The sequence below is a fragment of the Pristiophorus japonicus genome, chromosome 15, assembly GCF_044704955.1.
Source record: "Pristiophorus japonicus isolate sPriJap1 chromosome 15, sPriJap1.hap1, whole genome shotgun sequence".
NCBI classification, from domain to species: domain Eukaryota; kingdom Metazoa; phylum Chordata; class Chondrichthyes; family Pristiophoridae; genus Pristiophorus; species Pristiophorus japonicus.
In genome coordinates, this window is record NC_091991.1 from 136,498,300 (window position 1) to 136,513,623 (window position 15,324).

The following is a 15,324-nucleotide window of genomic DNA, read 5'->3' on the forward strand; positions in this document are numbered from 1 at the left end:
TCAGTAGCTGGGCCCTGAGTTTGGAGCGGAACATTAAGGGAGGCGTTATGCACCTCTCTTATGGCACTAGGCCGGCTAAGCAACTGAAAATCCTGAGCTAAAGAGCCGGCCTCAGAGCGCCCTAAGAGAGGCTTCTATGGAAAAACAAAAATCTCCAAAAAAAACACAAAAAACATTCCTAACCTTGCTCACCCCACAAACATAAATCCCCAAAATAGAAAAAGAAAAACAGTCACCCTTACCTGGTGTATTCATTCCTTCCTTCACCACTGCTGGAACAGCTGGGACCGCTCGATTTCTCAGAGGGCCATGAATCTTTGGAATTCTCTACCCCAGAGAGCTGTGGTGGCTGGGTCATTGAATATATTTAAGGTTTCAATAGACAGATTTTTGAATAATAAGAAAGTCAAGGGTTATGGGGAACGGGTGGGGAAATGAAGTTGAAGCCAGGATCAGATCAGCTTTGATCTTATTGAATGAGGAAGCAGGCTCGAGGGGCCATATGGCATACTCCTGCTCCTATTTCGTATGTTGTTCCATTTATGCTACGGGTCCCACTGCAATCAAATTTCAGAACAGTGTCACAACCGAGGGCATTGCACACCGGCTCGGTGATACTGCTCCGTGCCCTCGCAAAACCGGCACCAAATGTCCCAGCGTGGTGCTGGAAGCTGGCTGCTTGGCCGCAAATCATTTCCACTGCCATTACTGCCCCTCCGGGGCGCCAACAGAGGTGGCAACAGACTGAAAATCCACCCCTAAGTCTTTCTTTTTAGAAATAGAAAATGAGGCAAATGACTAGTTAACCTGTTTTGGTGGTCAGAAATTAAAAATCTATTTTGAATACTCCATGAAGTCTTTTACATCTACCTGAACAGCCAGACAGCACCTTGGTTTAACATCTCATCTCATAGAAAGATGGCACCTCTGACAATGCAGCACTCTCTCAGTACTGCACTGATACACCAACCTAGGTTATGTGCCAAATTCAGAACGGGCTTGAACCCTTGACTTTCCGATACAGAGGCATGAATACAACTAGTGAGCCAAAAATATACACACTGACTCAATGGTGTTTTGTGAGGCATGCTTGCAGTCAAGCTGGTCAGTTGCATGTTGTGATGTTGCTGCAGAAATGTATTTCATTTGCAGAAAGGGCCCCAAGATCTAAGGGGTCGAAATTCGGTTCGGGCGTTTTTGAGATGGTGTCACCGGCTGAGTGCTGATTTTAACGCCAAGCGGTAGGTGCTGCCTCAAACTGCAAAATTCAGCTTTGCCGCCCAAGGATGAGAGAGCAGCGCTAAATGTGACGTTGCACATTTATTCTCGGGCACCAACAGAGCGGCATCTCAGGAGGCCGACCGAATTTACCGACAGGAGGCTGCCGGCATGCGAGTAGAATAAAAATGGGAAAAAAAAAGTTTCCGACCCTTTCCCTCACCCACAGCCACATTTCCCCACTGGTCCCATTAATACCTAAATGCAAAAAAAATTAAACATAACAATTTACCTTGATCCCTGAGCGCTACCACCCCGGGATCGCTGATTTCCCATCACCTTTCACAGGCTGTACGGACGTCTGCCAGTAAGGCCACCGTACTCACCTAATATCACAGCACCGGTGGCACGGGGGCGTTGCACGCTCGATGACATCACCACGTGGGTGGCGGCCGGGAAAGCAGCGGTACGTCTTGCCACCGCCCTCACCGCCCAACTAAATTTAACAGAAGGCCAGGAACCCAGTTGGCGCCGACGGTAAGCATTTAGCCGCCCCCTCTGGTGGCAACGGGCGGCATAAGGAACCGAATTTCGACCCTTAAATGTTTAGACAATCATCCCTTAAAGAAAATAAAATGAGCTCTAATCTGTACTTGAAGGCGAGGTATATAGTCATTGTGTCATGAGAATTGAAGGCTAGTCACAGAATACACAATAATTTGAAACATGATTTTTTTCTTTTCTGATTCTATAGCCGCTAGTTATGGAACAGCATATGGATTCTGAGTTTAAGTGGCAATGCCACCTGGTAAACTGTATTTGATAGATTAGTTTAGTAAATGGTGAGATGTACAATGACCTAGTTAGTGATATGATCATTATGCGTTGCACTGTCAGGTCTGTCTGCAGCTCCCAGCCCCAATTCCAAACTAACACTAAAGAAACACATCGAAAGTTCGCACTGCAGCTAACTCAACATCTGCTGCAGTGTGAATGGAACTTGGTTGCCAATGTAGCAGGTTGTGAGAAGAGATTCTGAGCAGTTCTAATTGCTTAACTGGCACGAAAATCTCCCAGTGTGTTTGCAATGCCCTGTTAATTAAAATTGCCACAGATTTTACATAAATATCAACTCAGTGAAAATCTTCACCACTGGAGGACACTAGTCATTGACAGATATGGAAAATACATTCTTAATTGAAGTTTGTGCAGGCAAATTTAATCTTTAAGCTAATTTAAAGATTCTTCTCAAAACCCTGGTGATTCAACAGAATTACATTCAGCCAAAGTGGTGCACGTCGATCAGATAAGCCTTATTGAAGTCAGTCAGAAATGTGTGTGAATGTCTAAATGAGATGCACCATCTAATGTGCCTTGAGTAGCTTCCTTGGTGATCTTCTTGGATGAAGAAATAAAATGTGACCAAGTGAGAAGATTTGAAATAGATGAATCAGCAGGGCTGCATCCTGTCCTCTCTCCATTTTAATGTTATGTGAAGATAGGCGCTGCCATCTGATCTTAGCTAACATTTTACAAAATGCTGTTATGATGGAATTATTGATCGTGGTCATTGGAAGTAATCGAAAACAAAAAAAGCAGGTTCGGTTATGTATGAGTCCTTTTCTACATAAAAGTGGAATATTACAAAGATTATTCCCATTCCTCATTCCCAGCTTTACAGTTTATTTCTAAAGTGAACAATCAAGAGATTAAAATATCAAAAATTAACCTCATGTATATTCATTCACTTTAATTTCTACTCGGCTAAGCAGCTTACATTACTTAGTCAAATAAATGAGAAGGTGCAGTGATTTCTTGACTCCCTATTGTTTAAGGAGAAAGTAAGTATATCAGAGCCCATCTTGCTCCTGGTGTCCCGGCCAATAGTTATTCTTCAGCCAACATCACCAAAATGGATTATCTGGTCATTAATATCATTCCTGTTTGTGGCACCTTGCTGTGCACTAATTTTCAGTTATATCAGTAACCATACTTCAAAAGGACTGAATTGGCTGTAAACTGCTTTAGAACATCATGAGGATAGGAAAGGCTTTCTATAAATGCAAGTTCTTAATGAGAATCAAAAGAAAAGGACTGCAAACTATTCTTGAATGGAAAACTCTATGGAATCAACTTAAATATCTGCAATTTCCTGCAGAACACAGAGGACACTTTGCTCTCAGCTGTGAGTACTGCTGATGGGCAGCACAGCTTTAATAAGATGGAACAAGGCCAGCCCAAAGTGTACTTGCCTATCAATGGGATAATGCTGTTGGTCCTACCGTCTGCTCCTATTCTGCACATTCTAACTAAACATAATACTCTAACCAACAAAGTTAATTAACCCCATTGTAAAGCATACCGCAAGAGATGCCAGATGGCATGTCCTAATACTGTCAGACATCTCGGCCTCTGGAGAAATGTGATTCTTCCCCCACAACTGTGGTTTTCAGCAGCATTTCGGGGTTGTTAATGACTTTTTCCAAGGTGGCACCTTACATAAGAACATAAGAAATAGGAGCAGGAGTAGGCCATTCGGCCCCTCGAGCCTGCTCCGCCACTCAATAAAATCTTCGATCTCAACTCCACTTTCCCACCCAATCTCCATGTCTCTTGATTCCCCGAGAGATTACACCATTTGATCATCTAAAAGAGGAATCTCACTTACCAATAATGGCATTTAGATGTGTAAATTTGGTATAATATGGAGCTTTTCCCTATCAGATAAACAGTAAGGCACAGATTCACACAAATGAAACATGTTTTTGTTTTGAATGGATAACCTTCAGCAGCCAGCTGCAGCTTGTGGGGGGTGGGGGAGGTGAGGAGGGAGAGCTCCACCTGGCAATAATGTAAGTGATATTTGATTTGTCACTGAAAGGCCAGTCGGGGCAGATTGGTAGAATTACCTATCTGCTCACAATTTTCCACTTTTCATGTCAGTCCTAATAGAGGTTGATGTCAACATTGCGTCAGTAACTCTAGTTGCGTGTTCAAATGGCGTTCGGTGGGATGTTTTTGACAAAGATTAGCAGCAGCTGAAGATGTCTGCCCACTTTGTCTCCAATTGTGATACGGAGAGTGCGTCGGCACGGATCATTTTCCGCTGATGATCAAAGCTAATGATTCTGTGCTTTGAAAACAGAGGACGGAAAATGTCACTGGAAAAGAAAATTGGGTGCGGTATAAAACGGAGCTGCCAATTCGCTATCGTCCGTTTCGCGCTTTTGGCGAAAACCAATTTGACCTATTTAGACTTTATGGTGGAGAAGGTGGCTCCTATGTGCTTATATTTTGGGCCACCATACTAGCTTTACGTATCATTCTCAGGATGTGGGCATCACTGACAAGACAGGCATTTATTGTCCATCCCTAGTTGCCCTGGAGAAGCTGGCGGTGGTCCTTCGTCTTGAACCGCTGCAGTCCATGTGGTGAGAGTGCACTTACAATGCTGTTAGGGAGGGAGTTCTTGGATTTTGATCTAGCAGCAATGAAGAAATGGCAAAATATGGCCAAGTCAGAATGTTGTGTGAGTTGGAGAGGAACTTGGAAGTGATGGTGTAGTTCAGTGGAATACAGCTTTTTGTGCCCTGGAGTGATGTTCAGATAACTGTGTGGACATGCCAAACTCTTTAAGGTGCTATTAATTGAATTACAGGTGCATTACAATCCATTTATACTGTAGCTTCCAGCCAGACAGTACCTTGTTCATACACTTGACTCTTGGCTGCCTCCGATTTGAATTCTCCCAGTCAGGAAAGAGTTCTGTTCCCGACCCTTAAATAAAAATGAGAGTATATGAATATCCACACTCTTAATTCATTTAATTAAGATGTTAAGAAGTGCCAAGGAGATCCGTAAGATCCAACAAGCATTTTTAAAACGATTGCATTGGAGTTATACTCCATGTGGCATAAAGGTCCTAAGCAGTGTGCGACTACCTCCTCCGATTAATTTTACATCTATCCCCTCCAAAGTCAAGTTGCTGTGAAGTGGAGAATGCTTTCTATCCTCTCTTTCCAAATTGCCGCTTTACCTTTCATGACATGAGCTGTAATCGTAGCAACAAATCTCTAATGTGGCAGTTTGCCAAAAGATATTTGAAGTCCCAACGTACTGCATCCACTATATTCCCTTTCTATCTTTTTAATAATTTCCTTGAAGAATTTGATTTCATTAATTGATTTACAAATCCACCATTGGGTCCCTTACTAGCCTATGGAGGTGGAATTGGTCTCCATAGGAGTATGGCAGCACAAACTGGGCGATAGCAAATTGGAAGCCAGTTTTACTCACCATTTTTGTACCACTCTATTACAATGAGGTCCAAGGTCCAATATCTGGGGAGACTTAGATCGCACCATTCTGGTGCAAGGTATTTAGCTTTCTCCTTCTCCCCCCCACCCCCCCAAAAAAAATGGGTGCTCCCAAATTTCTGGGTCAAATAGGTCTGATAGGGGATAACCTATTCCTGATAAGAATTAGGAACAGGAGTAGGCCATCGAGCCCCTCGAGCCTGCTCCGCCACTCAACAAGATCATGGCTGATCTGGCCGTGAACTCAGCTCCACTTACCCGCCCGCTCCCCATAACCCTTAATTCCCTTATTGGTTAAAAATCTATCTATCTGTGACTTGAATACATTCAATGAGCTAGCCTCAACTGCTTCCCTGGGCAGAGAATTCCACAGATTCACAACCCTCTGGGAGAAGAAATTCCTTCTTAACTCGGTTTTAAATTGGCTCCCCCGTATTTTGAGGCTGTGCTCCCTAGTTCTAGTCTCCCCGACCAGTGGAAACAACCTCTCTGCCTCTATCTTGTCTATCCCTTTCATTACTTTAAATGTTTCTATAAGATCACCCCTCATCCTTCTGAACTCCAACGAGTAAAGACCCAGTCTACTCAATCTATCATCATAAGGTAGCCCCCTCATCTCCGGAATCAGCTGAGTGAATTGTCTCTGTACCCCCTCCAAAGCTAGTATATCCTTCCTTAAGTAAGGTGACCAAAACTGCACGTAGTACTCCAGGTACAGCCTCAACAATACCCTGTACAGTTGCAGCAGGACCTCCCTGCTTTTGTACTCCATCCCTCTCGCAATGAAGGCTAACATTCCATTCACCTTCCTGATTAACTGCTGCGTCTGCAAACTAACTTTTTGGGATTCATGCACAAGGACCCCCAGGTCCCTCTGCACCGCAGCATGTTGTAATTTCTCCCCATTCAAATAATATTCCCTTTTACTGTTTTTTTTTCCAAGGTGGATGACCTCACATTTTCCGACATTGTATTCCATCTGCCAAACCTTAGTCCATTCGCTTAACCTATCTAAATCTCTTTGCAGCCTCTCTGTGTCCTCTACACAACCTGCTTTCCCACTAATCTTTGTGTCATCTGCAAATTTTATTACACTACACTCTGTCCCCTCTTCCAGGTCATCTATGTATATTGTAAACAGTTGTGGTCCCAGCACCGATCCCTGTGGCACACCACTAACCACCAATTTCCAACCTGAAAAGGACCCATTTATCCCGACTCTCTGCTTTCTGTTAGCCAGCCAATTCTCGATCCATGCTAATACATTTCCTCTGACTCCGCGTACCTTTATCTTCTGCAGTAACCTTTTGTGTGGCACCTTATCGAATGCCTTTTGGAAATCTAAATACACCACATCCATCGGTACACCTCTATTCACTATGCTCGTTATATCCTCAAAGAATTCCAGTAAATTAGTTAAACATGATTTCCCCTTCATGAATCCATGTTGCGTCTGCTTGATTGCACTATTCCTATCTAGATGTCCCGCTATTTTTTCCTTAACGATAGCTTCAAGCATTTTCCCCACTACAGATGTTAAACTAACTGGCCTATAGTTACCTGCCTTTTGTCTGCCCCCTTTTTTAAACAGAGGCGTTACATTAGCTGCTTTCCGATGGTACCTCCCCAGAGTCCAGAGAATTTTGGTAGATTATAACGAATGCATCTTCTATAATTTCCACCATTTCTTTTAATACCCTGGGATGCATTTCATCAGGACCAGGGGACTTGTCTACCTTGAGATCCATTAGCCTGTCCAGCACTACCCCCCTAAGTGATAGTGATTGTCTCAAGGTCCTCCCTTCCCACATTCCCGTGACCAGCAATTTTTGGCATGGTTTTGTGTCTTCCACTGTGAAGACCGAAGGAAAATAATTTCCCATTATTAAATCCCCCTTCTCATCTTCTAAGGGACCAATATTTACTTTAGTCACTCTTTTCCGTTTTATATATCGGTAAAAGCTTTTACTACCTGTTTTTATGTTTTGCGCAAGGTTATTTTTGTAATCTATCTTTCCTTTCTTTATTGCTTTCTTAGTCATTCTTTGCTGTTGTTTAAAATTTTCCCAATCTTCTAGTTTCCCACTAACCTTGGCCACCTTATACGCATTGGTTTTTAATTTGATACTCTCCTTTATTTCCTTGGTTATCCACGGCTGGTTATCCATTCTCTTACTGCCCTTCTTTTTCACTGGAATATATTTTTGTTGAGCACTATGAAAGAGCTCCTTAAAAGTCCTCCACTGTTCCTCAATTGTGCCACCATTTAGTCTGTGTTCCCAGTCTACTTTAGCCAACTCTGCCCTCATCCCACTGTAGTCCCCTTTGTTTAAGCATAGTATGCTCATTTGAGACACTACTTCCTCACCCTCAATCTGTATTACAAATTCAACCATACTGTGATCACTCATTCCAAGAGGATCTTTTACTTGGAGATCGTTTATTATTCCTGTCTCATTGCACAGGACCAGACCGAAGATAGCTTGCTCCCTTGTAGGTTCTGTAACATACTGTTCTAAGAAACAATCCCGTATGCATTCTATGAATTCCTCCTCAAGGCTACCGCATGCGATTTGATTTGACCAATCGATATGTAGGTTAAAATCCCCCATGATTACTGCCGTTCCTTTTTCACATGCCTCCATTATTCCCTTGATAGTCCATTGGGGGTGGAAATATGCAATCTCATGCATTTACTCTGGATGGTTACTGTGTGTATGTGGAGAAAGCTGTCTGTGAAGTGGCAGATCGTGTCTTTATTATTCTTTGTGGCACTGCAGAGAAATTCCTAATTGTTTGGGAGTTGTGTCTCTAACTGACCCTTGCAGATGAGTTCAGTTGCTTTCCGCACCAGCATAGTGAGGAGGGGAGGGGCAGCTACAGGCAAAGGATTTCTAACAGTTTGGAACATTCATATAAGAGCAAAATACTGCGGATGCTGGAATCTGAAATAAAAACAGAAAATGCTGGTAATCTCAGCGGGTCAGGCAGCGTCTGTGGCGAGAAACAGAGTTAACATTTCGGGTCTGTGACCCTTCGTCAGAACTGGCAAATGTTCGAAATTTACAAATTTTTAAGGAGCACTGAAAGGGGCAGGGGAGGATAGGGTGGAAGACAGGAGAGATTTGAGAGACAAAAGGGATGATGAGCCGACTTGAGACGGTAATGGCAGGTTAGAAAAAGATGAGTCCAGATAGGGTGTGAATGGCAGGATAAATTACCAGCTGCCATGGGAAACAGAGAGAGAGAAAAAATACATACAATCAGGTGGGGCGGGGGAGGAGGGGAGGTTTAAAAAAGGTTGGAAAGGGAGCAAATATCAGCAGAGATTATGGTCTGAAATTGTTGAACTCAATGTTGAGTCCGGAAGACTGTAAAGTCCCTAAATGAAAGATGAGTGCTGTTCCTCGAGCTTGCGTTGAGCTTCATTGGAACAGTGTAGGAGGCCGAGGATGGAGAGGTCAGAGTGGGAGTTGGGCAGAGAATCAATGTTACAGGCGACTGGAAGCTCGGGATCACGCTTACGGACTGAACGGAGGTGTTAAGCAAAGCAGTCACCCAATCTGCGTTTGGTCTCCCCAATGTGGAGGAGACCACATCGTGAGCAATAAATACAGTATACTAAATTGAAAGAAGTACAAGTAAATCACTGTTTCACCTGGAAGGAATGTTTAGGGCCCTGGACAGTGGGAAGGGAGGAGGTAAAAGGGCAGGTGTTGTATCTCCTGCGCTTGCACGGGAAGGTGCCGTTGGAAGGGGAGGGGGTGCTGGGCGTGATTTTGGAGTGGACCAGTCGCGGAGGGAGCGGTCCCTCCTTCAGAGGGGGGTGGAGTAGAAGATGCGATTGGTGGTGGGATCCCGCTGGAGGTGGCGGAAATGGCGGAGGATGATCTGTTGAACGTGGAGGCTGGTGGGGGTGAAAGGTGAGGACAAGGGAACCCTATCCTAATTCTGAGAGGGAGGGGAAGGAGTGAGAGCAGAGGTGCAGGAAATAGAACGGACATGGTCGAGGGCCATGTTAACCATGATGGAGGGGAATCCTCGGTTGAGGAAAAAGGAAGACATATCAGAGGCACTAGTATGAAAGGTGGCATCGTCAGAGCAGATGCGATGGAAATGGAGAAACTTGGGAGAATGGAATGGAGTCCTTAGAGGATGCGGGGTGGGAGGAAGTTTAGTCCAGGTGGCTGTGGGAGTCAGTGAGCTTATAGTGAATGTTTGTCAATAGTCTATCCCCAGAAATGGAGACAGAGAAGACGAGGAAGGGAAGGAAAGTGTCGGAGATGGACCATGTGAAGGTGAGGGAACATTCATATATTGATCATTTGGGGTTGGAACTGACTTGGGTTTTTAGATTCAGCTTCGTGAAGTTCCTGATTTTATAACGGCTAATTTTATGGGTTTGTGTGTTCAGCAGTGAGCTTTGCTTGCATGAACTTCAGTGTGCACTGTGCACGATTTTATGATCATTCATTAAAATGGTTACATGTGCATGCAGAAATGTGTGGATGTGTTCCTGTTAGATGAAGCTCCCTGCCAGAGGACAATCATAAAATTACCACTTGCGCCTCTGAAACCAAATCGCAAAGTAAATTTTGATTCCCACTTTCACTTCAGACCATAATTCCAATTCATAAATCTGCCAGCTATAGCTGTCATCAGTGTAGACATGGAGTAAAATGAGTTCTTAAAGGCCATTGCCTGAAATTCATCGCTAACGAAACAGCAGCAGAATATTCTTCCCCCAAAAATCACTAGTCTTCCTAGGAGCCCTGTCCACACTCAAATAAGGACAAGAAGGTGTGGCTAACCCTCCTGTAAGGTCCTTACTCTACAGTATGAAACCACACGAGGCACATTCTGGGGACAAGGTCACTTTGTGACCCTAACTCTTTATTCACAGGACTCCAAAGACGATGACCCTGCATGGGACCTCCCCCTTTATACCCGTGTGATCAGGCAAGGAGTGTCTCCCACAAGTTCACCCCTTGTGGTCAAGATGTGCATCTAGGTTGAGTGTATACAGTAATACAGTGGTGTTACATTGTAGTTACATTACATGACATCACCTCCCCGCCCCGAAGTCTTATTGGGATCATAGGTTTAGTCTTTCAGGTGGTCTACGCTCCCTCGTGGAGCGCCACAGTTGGGGCTCTGGTTGTTGGACACTGATGTGAGTGTCTGTCACCTGTGGTGATTCCGGCCTGTCCGGGCTGACCGCAGGGACTGTGCATTCTTCTGATTGCTCTTGTTGCTCGTTCACTGGCGGTGTTGTGAGTTCCATCTCATGGTCTTCTTCAGGTTCCTCCGTGTCGATGCTGAACCTTTTTTTTACTTGGTCCAGATGCTTACGGCATATCTGACCATTGTGGAGTTTTACCACGATGACCCTATTCCCCGCCTTGTCAATTAGAGTGCCCTCAAGCCATTTGGGCCCCATAGCGTGATTGAGGATGAATACAGGGTCATTTATTTCTATACATTTCCCCCTCGAATTACGGTCATGGTACTTGTTTTGTGACTTGCGCTTGCCCTCAACTATGTCGGTCAGGACTGGGTGAATGAGGGACAACCGAGTTTTGAGTGTCCGTTTTATTAGTAGCTCTGCAGGCGGGACCCCAGTGAGCGAGTGCAGTCGGGATCTATAGGCCAGCAAGAGACGCGATAGGCGGCATTGTAGGGAGGGTCCTTGAATCCTGAGCATACCTTGCTTAATGATTTGGACCGCACGTTCCGCCTGGCCATTGGAGGCCAGCTTGAACAGCGCAGTCCTGACATGGTTGATGCCATTGCCCGACATAAACTCTTGGAATTCGTAGCTTGTGAAACATGGGCCATTATCACTAACCAGGATGTCCGGCAAGCCATGGGTTGCAAAGATCGCACGTAGGCTTTCCACGGTGGTGGATGACGTGCATGAATTCAGAATGATGCACTCGATCCATTTCGAGTACGCATCTACCACAATAAGGAAGATCTTTCCCATGAACGGGCCTGCATAGTCAACATGAATGCGTGACCATGGCCTGGTGGGCCAGGGCCACGGGCTGAGCGGGGCCTCCTTGAGGGCATTACCCAGCTGGGCACACGTCATGCACCTGCGAACACAGTGTTCCAGGTCTGCATCAATTCCAGGCCACCAAACGTGTGACCGGGCAATGGCCTTCATCAGCACAATGCCTGGGTGCTCGCTGTGCAGTTCCCTGATGAATGCCTCCCTGCCCTTCTGGGGCATAACTACCCGGCTGCCCTATAGTAGGCAGTCGGCTTGGATAGAGAGCTCATCCATCCGTCTGTGGAACGGTCTGACCTCCTCAGGGCATGCTCCGTGTGCGGGCGCCCAATCCCCAGTCAGGACACATTTCTTAATCAGAGATAGGAGGGGATCTCGGTTTGTCCAGATTTTGATCTGGCGGGCTGTGATGGGGGAGCCTGCACTGTCAAAGGCATCGACAGCCATGACCATCTTAGCGCTTTGCTCTGCTGCCCCCTCAGTGATGGCCAGTGGAAGCCTGCTGAGCGCGTCAGCGCAATTTTCAGTGCCGGGCTGGTGCCAGATAGAGTAGTCATAAGCAGCCAGCATAAGAGTCCATCGCTGTATGCGGGCTGATGCGTTGGCATTGATAGCCTTGCTGTCTGACAACAGGGATGTTAATGGCTTGTGGTCCGTCTCTAATTCAAACTTCCTACCAAAGAGGTACTGATGCATTTTTTTTAACACCATAGACACATGCAAGCGCTTCCTTCTCAACCATCCCATATCCCCGTTCTGCTTGAGAGAGCGACCTGGAGGCATAAGCAACAGGTTGTATTTGACCCTCAGCATTGCCCTGCTGCAACACGCACCCGACCCCATAAGACGATGCATCACATGTCAGAGCCAATTTTTTACAGGGGTCATACAGGGTCAACAACTTGTTTGAACAAAGTAGGTTTCGTGCCCGATCAAAAGCCCGTTCCTGACAGTCCCCCCAAAACCAATCGCAACTCTTACGCAGGAGCATGTGTAGCAGCTTCAACAATGTGCTCAAGTTCGGCAGAAAGTTCTCAAAATAGTTCAACAGTCCCAGGAATGAACGCAACTCCGATGTGTTGCAGGGCCTGGGTGCTCGTCGAATCGCCTCTGTTTTGGATTCGGTGGGCCGAATCCCATCTGCAGCAACCCTTCTGCCCAGAAACTCAACCTCAGGAGCTAAGAACACACATTTAGACTTCTTGAGTCGCAGGCCTACCCGGTCCAGTCGACGTAGCATCTCCTCCAGGTTGTGGAGGTGTTCCTCGGTGTCTCGACCCGTGATGAGGATGTCGTCCTGGAATACGATCGTTCCAGGAATGGATTTAAGCAGGCTTTCCATGTTTCGTTGAAAAATCGCAGCCGCTGATCGAACGCCAAATGGGCACCTGTTGTAAACGAACAGTCCCTTGTGCGTGGTGATGGTGGTCAGTAGTTTAGATTCTTCGGCCAGTTCCTGGGTCATATAGGCTGACGTGAGGTCCAACTTGGTGAACAGCTTGCTGCCTGCCAGTGTGGCAAAGAGGTCCTCCGCTCTCGGGAGCGGGTATTGATCTTGTAGGGACTCCCGATTGATGGTGGCCTTGTAATCGCCACAGATCCTGACAGAGCCATCCGCTTTTAGGACGGGAATGATGGGGCTTGCAGGTGAGATGATGCCCTCTCTCAACAGCCGGTCCAATTCGCTCTCGATCTTTTCCCGCATCACATACGGCACTGCTCTGGCTTTGTGGTGCACTGGCCTGGCATCCGGGGTGATGTGTATCAGTACTTTAGTGCCTTTGAAAGTCCAGATGCCAGGTTGGAATAGCGAATCGAATTGTTGTAGGACTTGTGAGCACGAACTTCGCTCCACAGATGACATTGCGTGAACATCCCCCTATTTCCAGTTCATCTCGGCTAACCAGCACCTCCCCAACAGTGCGGGACCATTGCCCGGGACAATCCAGAGCGGCAGTCGATTCACTAACCCATTGTGTGCGACAGCCAACATTGCACTGCCTAGCACTGGAATGATTTCTTTAGTGTAAGTCTGTAATTGTGTCTCAATACGTGCTAATTTGGGTCTACTGGCTTTGAGAGGCCATAGCTTCTCAAATTGCTGAACGCCCATGAGTGACTGGCTGAACACCCATGAGTGACTGGCTGAACACCCATGAGTGACTGGCTGGCCCCAGTGTCCAGCTCCATGCGTACTGGGATACCGTTTAATAAAACCCTCATCATCATTGGTGGCGTTTTGGTGTATGAACTGTGAATATTCGCCACATGGATCCGCTGAACCTCGGCATCCATCGATTTGCCCCAAAAGTCATCCTGCCTCAAAGGACCCTCTTCTGGTCCATCCGCCTCATATATTAGTCTGGTTGCAGACTTCCTGCACATTCGAGCTAAGTGGCCACTGAGATTGCAGTTCCTGCAGACAAACTATTGAAATCTGCAAGATCTGGCTGAGTGTTTTTCCCCACACCTCCAGCATGAGTTAAAGTTTCCATTGTTGGGAACAAAGTGACTATGGCCAGGCATTCCGCGCTGACTGTCCCTTTGACTGCTCTTAAGTACCCTATTAGTGGGTGTCAATGGCCCCCTCCCGGGCCGCATCGTCCACTGTGATTGCTGAAGCCTCATGACACTGTTACTCAGCAAGCCTTCTTTGTTTTTCAGGCGAAGGTTGCTCACAACCGTGTGGAGCAACAGAGGACTGGTGGTGGTGAGGCAGATATACAGCAGCTCACTCCCCTGGGAGAAAGGGTCCAGATGATAATGGGCCCACATGTTGCCTTCCCTGTGGCCGCCTGACCATTGGATGCTCGTTTGAGTGGGGCAGATGTAACATGTTTGATCCCATTACGGGTCATGAACTCTTTTAACTCGGCACTGGTGAAACATGGCCCATTGTCCTCACAAGGACATCAGGCAGGCCGTGCATGGCAAACATGGCCCGCAGGCTTTCAGTGGTGACAGCGGACTTGCTTGCCGACATTATCTCACATTCAATCCATTTGGAGTATGCATCTACAACCACTAGGAACATTTTACCTAAAAACGGGCCTGCATAATCGACATGGACCCTCGACCACAGTTTGGAGAGCCAAGACCATAAACTTAGTGACGCCTCCCTAGGTGCACTATTTAACTGCGAGCATGTGTTACATTTGTGCACACAGGACTCTAAGTAGCATCGATACCGGGCCACCACACATGAAATCTGGCTATCGCTTTCATCATTATAATGCCTGGATGAGTACTGTGGAGATCACTGATGAAAGTGTCCTTGCCCTTGGGGACCATTACCCGATTACCCCACAGAAGGCAGTCTGCCTGTATAGACATTTCACCTTTGTGCCGCTGGTACGGCTTTATCTCTTCCTGCATTTCCACTGGGACACTGGACCAACTCCCGTGAAGCACATAATTTTTTACTAGGGACAGTAAGGGGTCCTGGCTCATCCAAGTTCTAATCTGTCGGGCTGTGATGGGTGATTGCTCACTCTTGAATGCTTCCAATACCATGACAAAATCTGTGGGCTGTGCCGTTTCCACCCCCGTGGTGGGCAATGGCAGCCTACTGAGAGCATCGGCTCAGTTTTCTGTGCCTGGCCTGTGGCAGATGAGCGCCCATCTCTGGATGCAGGCCGATGCATTCGTATTTATCCCCTTACTTTCGGAAAAAAGGGATATCAGTGGCTTATGGTCAGTTTCCAATTCAAATTTGAGCCCAAACAGATATTGATGCATTTTCTTTACCCCATAAACACACACTAACACTTCTTTTTC